Source organism: Neoarius graeffei, chromosome 15, assembly GCF_027579695.1.
Source record: "Neoarius graeffei isolate fNeoGra1 chromosome 15, fNeoGra1.pri, whole genome shotgun sequence".
In the NCBI taxonomy this organism is placed as follows: Eukaryota; Metazoa; Chordata; class Actinopteri; order Siluriformes; family Ariidae; genus Neoarius; species Neoarius graeffei.
The window spans coordinates 7,980,447-7,988,943 of NC_083583.1; the positions used below are offsets into that span (position 1 = coordinate 7,980,447).

General features: G+C 37.8%; 1 protein-coding gene across 2 annotated transcripts in view; it reads right to left on the bottom strand.

Annotated features, from left to right (window-relative positions):
* Positions 1–8,094, bottom strand: part of dhx38 (DEAH (Asp-Glu-Ala-His) box polypeptide 38) — a 58,466-nt gene extending 50,372 nt beyond the window's left edge. For both annotated transcript variants that reach the window (XM_060940812.1, XM_060940811.1), the window contains exon 1: positions 7,939–8,094. The gene's annotated coding sequence lies outside the window, so the exon portion shown is untranslated. The remainder of the gene's footprint in view (positions 1–7,938) is intronic.
* Positions 8,095–8,497: the final 403 nt, after the last annotated feature.

The window sequence follows — 8,497 nt, forward strand, 5'->3', positions numbered from 1 at the left end:
CTCTTTCTTGGCGGGAGAACCGCATTTTTTTTTGCTGACTCACTCTTCTGGATCAAGATGAATCCCAACAAACGCCCCAAATTGAATGTGACAAAAACTGATTCGTTTTTCCACAAAAAGACAGAAAAGGTATGTGTGATACATTGATTAACAAGGGGGTTTCATTGGGGTATGGTAAAATAGAATACTGTTTTTTTTTTTTTATTAAATACTGTAACTAGATCAAAAGATTATATACAATTCATTGTTGTTTATTTTCTTTTCACTTTTGTTACCAAATCAAACACCATACATACATCTGATACATTCAGGAGTGAAACTGAAAAAAATACAAAGTAAAAATATGCAATATTTCTGATCAAAAATTACACGCCATTTCACCCGGAAAATGTCCTAGAATGCAGGAAATGAAGTCTAAATTTCAAAAATTTTCTGGGGGGGCATGCCCCCAGACCCCCCTAGAGGGACTTCGCGCCTGCGGCGCTCGTCTTCGCACCTGCGGCGCTTATCAGGATTATATAAAATATTATTTTTGACTGGTAAATTTCTTTTTCTGCCTAATACCCTACCCCCGCTGTCGTAGTATGGTACGCGTACTGTTTATAGACCCCTTGTGCATGACGTCCCGCATCACGTGATGATTACAGCTGGGGTCAGACAGGCACCGTCTTTTGTGCAAGCAGCTTAATCTGTCTTCAGCATGGTTAATTTTTGCTTGTTCAAACAGAGAAATAGATAAAAGGCATTACCGTCTCCCCGCTAACAAGAAAAATGTTAACAAATAGAAGTAAATGCTTCAAGAACAACGAGGAAATGAGCGGTTAAAGAATACAAGGAGAGGAGCTCAGCCTGGAAACCGCAGAGAAATTCACGATTGTATTTAAAATGTATTTTACAAAAACAAAGTCGGAAGTGAGGATGGAAAAGTTTGCTTAAGAACCTCGTTTTATTTTTTTTCTGCTCGCATTCGAATCAGCTCCTTCATGAAAATGTTTGATTTTCTTACAAGTGAAGCCGCTTGCTTATGTGACACAGAAAATCAAGATTGGTTTCAAACAACTCGGGCATTTAAAAAAAAAAAAAAAAAAAAAATTCAACAAGGAGCGACACGCGATAAATCCTGAAAGAACAGAACAGATGAAGAGCAGAGAGAGCTGGAGCTTTGTTTCTGTTATCAGAGGAACGCAGTACTGTGCAAAATATTTATATATCGGGGTTTATTTTTTTGTTACATCAGCCACCTCTAGGTTTAAAAAAAAATTTAAAAAAGCCCAGGCTGCATCATGACAGACGGCTGCACTGATTCAGGTACAGGTTGCCAGGTCTGTATAAAACACCCAGAATCTACACACAAAATTTTAAACTCAAACATTATCCTGTCTGTCATGCGACAGCATTTTTTTTTTTTAAACCTATAGGTGGATGATATAACCCAAAAAAATAAAATTAAAGATATATAAATATTCTCAAACAGTACTGTTCAAAAGTCTTGGCACCATGTTTTCTTCTTCATACAAACTTGGTTATAGATTTCCATTTTATAATTTCTACATTATCGAGTAATGAGGGTGGCATGGTGGTGTAGTGGTTAGCGCTGTCGCCTCACAGCAAGAAGGTCCTGGGTTCGAGCCCCGTGGCCGGCGAGGGCCTTTCTGTGTGGAGTTTGCATGTTCTCCCCGTGTCCGTGTGGATTTCCTCCGGGTGCTCCGGTTTCCCCCACAGTCCAAAGACATGCAGGTTAGGTTAACTGGTGACTCTAAATTGAGCGTAGGTGTGAATGTGAGTGTGAATGGTTGTCTGTGTCTATGTGTCGGCCCTGTGATGACCTGGAGACTTGTCCAGGGTGTACCCCGCCTTTCGCCCGTAGTCAGCTGGGATAGGCTCCAGCTTGCCTGCGACCCTGTAGAACAGGATAAACCGGCTAGAGATAATGAGATGAGATCGAGTAATGAACCTACAGTCTGAGAGAGTTCGACACAAACACACTGAACTCTACAACAGCTGCACGCATGTGAAATGGAAATAAATCGAATAAGGCAGGAAAAACTATTTTGGATAAAATTGTCTGTTACAAGTAAAAAAGTAACCAATAACCAAACTTAATAATAAACAAACTTCAACTCAATGTGTGAGCTTCATTTTACGTTGCAATTCACAACTATTCTATGGTTTTCCTTTAAAAAAAAAAAAAAAAGTAGTACTCACAAAATAGGGGGCGGTGATAATATTGGGGGGGGGGGGGGGGAGGGGGGGGGGAGTGGAAATTAAACCCCAAATGCCCCCGAGGGCAAGCGGGTTTAAAAGTTAATGTTGAGCCCTGTGAACTGCAAGCCGTTAAGGCTTAATTAGTCCATAACTTCATTAATAATTGTAATGAAGCAAATCTGGGTAGAAGTTCTAGGTACCCCTACCTTCAGGTGAGAAAGAATTAAAATGGGTGAGGAATTGAGGGAGAAGAAGCGATTTGTGTGGAAACTGCTCGTTAGGGATTGATTAATTACTCCATATCTTCATTATTAATTGTAATTATGCAAATTTGGGTAGAAACTATATGCACCCCAGGCAGACCCACCTTCCTGCCAAAAAGAATAATCAGTGAAGAATTGAGAGAGAAGCAGCAATTTTTGTGAAACGTGGACGACATCGGACGGACAACACATGATGGGATAAACTCATCACCTTTTGGCTGGATGAGCTAAGAAATGGGACAGAAATAGAGCAAAAGTTGTCTTCTTAATGAATCGTGGTTTTATTTCGATTCATTACCATTACTGGACGGGTCCCCGATCGCATCGCTGCCTTATTTTCATTCCGCGCATTGATTTTTTCGCCGAGGCAGGCACCTGATCATTCAGCCTTATTATTTTCAATCTATGAACCGAGTTAGCGCGTCACTGTTCTGATTTGGTGTGAAATCATCTGCTCCGTCTTCTGCGATGCTGACAATACCACCTTTGACAATTTTTGCATAATGTCTCTAGAGAGATTTGGATTCACGTTATCATCCAAAAAGTGCTCAAGCTCTCCTGACAAACAAAAAGACAAAGCAAGTTAGATATAATCTGTGTGTACACGTATGTACAGTGGGGCAAAAAAGTATTTAGTCAGTCACCAATTGTGCAAGTTCTCCCACTTAAAAAGATGAGAGACGCCTGTAATTTTCATCATAGGTACACTTCAACTATGAGAGACAAAATGAGAAAAAAAATCCAGAAAATCACATTGTCTGATTTTTAAAGAATTTATTTGCAAATTATGGTGGAAAATAAGTATTTGGTCAATAACAAAAGTGCATCTCAATACTTTGTTATATACCCTTTGTTGGCAATGACAGAAGTCAAACGTTTTCTGTAAATCTTCACAAGGTTTTCACACACTGTTGCTGGTATTTTGGCCCATTCCTCCATGCAGATCTCCTCTAGAGCAGTGATGTTTTGGGGCTGTCGCTGGGCAACACGGACTTTCAACTCCCTCCAAAGATTTTCTATGGGGTTGAGATCTGGAGACTGGCTAGGCCACTCCAGGACCTTGAAATGCTTCTTACGAAGCCACTCCTTCGTTGCCCGGGCGGTATGTTTGGGATCATTGTCATGCTGAAAGACCCAGCCACGTTTCATCTTCGATGCCCTTGCTGATGGAAGGAGGTTTTCACTCAAAATCTCATGATACATGGGCCCCATTCATTCTTTCCTTTACACAGATCAGTCGTCCTGGTCCCTTTGCAGAAAAACAGCCCCAAAGCATGATGTTTCCACCCCCATGCTTCACAGTAGGTATGGTGTTCTTTGGATGCAACTCAGCATTCTTTCTCCTCCAAACACAAGTTGAGTTTTTACCAAAAAGTTCTATTTTGGTTTCATCTGACCATATGGCATTCTCCCAATCCTCTTCTGGATCATCCAAATGCTCTCTAGCAAACTTCAGACGGGCCTGGACATGTACTGGCTTAAGCAGGGGGACACGTCTGGCACTGCACGATTTGAGTCCCTGGCGGCGTAGTGCGTTACTGATGGTAGCCTTTGTTACTTTGGTCCCAGCTCTCTGCAGGTCATTTACTAGGTCCCCCCCGTGTGGTTCTGGGATTTTTGCTCACCGTTCTTGTGATCATTTTGACCCCACGGGGTGAGATCTTGCGTGGAGCCCCAGATCGAGGGAGATTATCAGTGGTCTTGTATGTCTTTCATTTTCTAATAATTGCTCCCACAGTTGATTTCTTCACACCAAGCTGCTTACCTATTGCAGATTCAGTCTTCCCAGCCTGGTGCAGGTCTACAATTTTGTTTCTGGTGTCCTTTGACAGCTCTTTGGTCTTGGCCATAGTGGAGTTTGGAGTGTGACTGTTTGAGGTTGTGGACAGGTGTCTTTTATATTGATAACGAGTTCAAACAGGTGCCATTAATACAGGTAACGAGTGGAGGACAGAGGAGCCTCTTAAAGAAGAAGTTACAGGTCTGTGAGAGCCAGAAATCTTGCTTGTTTGTAGGTGACCAAATGCTTATTTTACAGAGGAATTTACCAATTAATTCATTAAAAATCCTACAATGTGATTTCCTGGATTCTTTCCCCCCATTCTGTCTCTCATAGTTGAAGTGTACCTATGATGAAAATTACAGGCCTCTCTCATCTTTTTAAGTGGGAGAACTTGCACAATTGGTGGCTGAATAAATACTTTTTTGCCCCACTGTATTTTAAATCATATGGAAACTCTTCTCCACCTCTGTACTATAATCAAATATATAAAAATCACACTATCCGGTGTCTCCCACAAAAGGATGTCGGTTCCTTTTTAAGTCTCTTCCTCATGTTATCTTGGAGAGTTTTTCCCTACTACTACGGTCACATCTGTCTTGCTCATTAGGGATCCAACTCTACATCTGGATTTCTGTAAAGCTTCTTCGCGACAACGTCTGTTGTTAAGCACGCTATACAAATAAAATTTCATGGAATTTAGGAACTTTTTTTTGTTAACAGGTTCAAGTTAGGTACTCTAGAATTAGAAAACCGAAATAAGAAATAGCTATATACAAACTTATTTTATTTGGAAAACAAATCTAGATCCAACTGGAAACGCTATCAATCTAATGGTGCCATTGAAGAGGAAATTAACAATCCAAGAACTGTTAATGAAAATTAAAGAACTTCTGGGGTGGTAACAATTTTGCATTTTTTTTGCATCTGGTTACATCACACCATACAGTCTATGGTTATTTTCCTATAGCAGCATGCACCCCCCCCCCCCAAGTGTTTTATTCCTTATGTAATACTGTTACATTTCGATAGCTTGAGTTAAAATGGTATTACATAGCCATTTTTGATGCGAATGTTGTGGAATTTGTTGAAAGTATATATTTAAATAATACTGGCTAGCTTTTTTCGTATCAGATATACGATCCGCGCAGCAGAACACTCACTGAATATTCACATCAGCTCTGATGTGTGACGTCACGTTGTCTTGACAACCATGCAATATCGTAAACCATATTCAACGCTCATTTTCCATTGGGTAGAGTTACGTAATACACGCTGGATAAGTGATATGCTAACAATATTGCATGCTATCAAACAACGAAACCCACTAGAAGGGAATAAAACATGTTTTTATTCCATCGAAAAAGTGTCCTGTATGTATAATAATTAACAGTTATTCCACGAAATCGAGTCGTATGTGAACCGATAGCTGACAAGGCACGTAGCTCCGAGTTGTCTATAAGCCACGTACAACAAAATTGAGTGGAATAACTGTTTTATTCTATTCACATTCACTGGATTTTGAGAAACGGAGCAATTTTTTTTTGCAAATTTGATAAATAAAAACTTTATACAAAACATCCGACAAAATAATTTCCGCTTAGAATGTAAACAAACCGGCGAAACAACAAGAGCAATTTGTGAAAAATGCAATAAAAATAATTCTTGAAGAAAAAAGAAAAAAGATACGTTCAAATACTTTTATTCCATATTTTGTTGCTTTTTTTGTATTCTTTGGGGTTTTGTTTTCAGGTAGAGTTTTTATTTCGTCCTCGGTTGGTTCAGCAACACGCTCCGCCATTTTGTTTTTCTCTACTCACGGTATATGAGCTGATATCCTAGTAGTAGCCAATCAAAGTGCGAAATTGCTCATATCCAGTGAAATGTGGATAGAATGAATTATACAGAGGAAAAATAAAACCTAATTATAACCAGAACAAATAACACAAAATAAGATGCATTATACATGGGTAATAATATTAACATTTGAAAATCAGCGTTTTTAGATTAAAAATCATGAAAAGATTAATGGTCATGTCCGGACCAGTTACTTTTCAGACTTTAGACATTATGCAAATTATTAATATATGTTTTTAGTAAGTCATGGGTTTTATTTTTAAAAGCAATAAAGGTTTAGCAAAAGGTTGTAAAGAATTAAGACAAACCACATCGAGGACCACATTGGAAATAAGTGTTTTCACTTTCAAGTGTTATCCTGGTTCTTAATGTCTTTCATATGTGTTATATGTTTTTTCATTATTTACCGAATAAACCAAATCAAATCCATTTCTAAACAGAGATACAATCAGGTTTTTTTTTTAAAGCGAAAATAAGAAATCGTTAATTTATTAGAGTGGTTAAATGATAAACTCTCGCTACACCTGGGCAAAACTGAATCAATTCTGTTTGCATCTAAGCGTCGGTTAAGTGTGCATGACTCAGTACAGGTCAGCTGTGGTGGAAATGAAATTGAATCGAAGCGTAGTGTAACACATTTAGGCATAACTTTAGACCAACCTCTTTCTGGCGATAGTATTGTAGATAAAATTGTTTCTAAATATTCCAATAAAGTACAGTTTCTGTATAGAAATGCCCGAAATTTTGACAAAGACATCAAAAAACTTTTAGTATCAGCTTTGATTCGGTGTCATTTCGACTACGCCTGTACCTCTTAGTACAGTGGACTGACAAAGAAATCCAAGTCCAGATTACAAGTGGCTCAAAATAAGGTCATCAGGTTCATGTTGAATCTCCCCCCGAGGTCTCATATTGGGGTGGAAGAGTTTAGAAATGTAGGATTGTTACCGGTGGATATGCGTGTAAATCAGTTAAAGTTAGGACATGTGTATAATATTTTTCATAATAATGCTCCTGTGTATCTGAAAGAAAATTTCCAACATAGTACAAATTCACGCACCAGAAATAGTATTCATACTTTTAATATTACCCATGTTGGGCCTTTTAGTAAAAATAGTTTTTATTTCACTGGTGCTTCATTGTGGAATGATCTACCTCTGTCTGCCTGATCTGCTCAAAATAAATGTATTTTTAAGAAAACGGTTAAAGATAATTTTATATGTCACAACTTCTAGTCAACAGTCAGTCTGCTTTTATATATTACTGATGTTAAAAGTGTAATATATTGAAATTTTCATTATTATTATTTTTCTCTTTTTGGATATATTACTCTTACTTTACTTATTCAATTTATTGTGATTTATTATTAGTATTATTATTGTATTTTATTTTGTGCTATTTTGTTTACCTATTCGAGGACCACAATGGAAATAAGTATTTTTACTTTTTGTGTTATCCTCCGCAATATTTATATTTATATTACATGTTCACATGTTATGTATATGTTTCTATTGCGAAATAAATCAATACAAAAAAAATATTACACAAGTACATTATCTTATACGGTCATTTTCTGGTGTCGGGTTTTGTTTGTTTGTTTTAACACATGGGGACCAAATTTAACCAAAAAATACTGGATTAAAATACTGCTAATTTCAGAGACAAAACTGAATAATTACCGTCACTTAGTATTTCACGTTAACTAACATCCAAACACACAGGCGCTGACTAACACTATTGTGTCAGAAAGGTTCTAGCTACAAGCTAGCATGCTAACCGAAAACACAAAGCTACATGCTAACAAAACAAATAAACACAACCCTGAGTGTTTACCTGTTTACTTCCGCTCTCACTGAAGTCCCTGGGTTAATGTTAAACACATCACTGCAGTCCGACTGAAAGAAAATAAACAATTGTGATTTGAAACCGCAAAGCTTCAAGCGTCACTAAAGCGCAGAGGAAGCCGCCATTTCCGTCCCATAATTCAACGCGGCACTTCCGCTTTAACAAAACTTTATTGGACGCCAAGAAAGGACAAATAAATTGCGCGAGAGCAGTTACTAATGCTAAACAAAGAAAACATTAAATAAAATATCTCCAATCAGTTCAATTAAAGAATACGTAATGTGACCATTTTAATTAATCTTTAATGAGTATTTTCATGAAATCAGAGAGCGAGGTAAAATTATTCCTTTTTTTATCTGAAATTGCTAATCTCTCTCTCACACACACAACATCTCAATTAGGATGATTAACAGGATTCATTACTTGGTGCTAATATAAATAAAATAATAATACTCTACTTTTATCTTACCAACTGTGTGTGTATGGGTATGTGTCCCATACCAACATTAATCTACCTCTACTGCGCTGCTAACTTGGTCAGTGAATA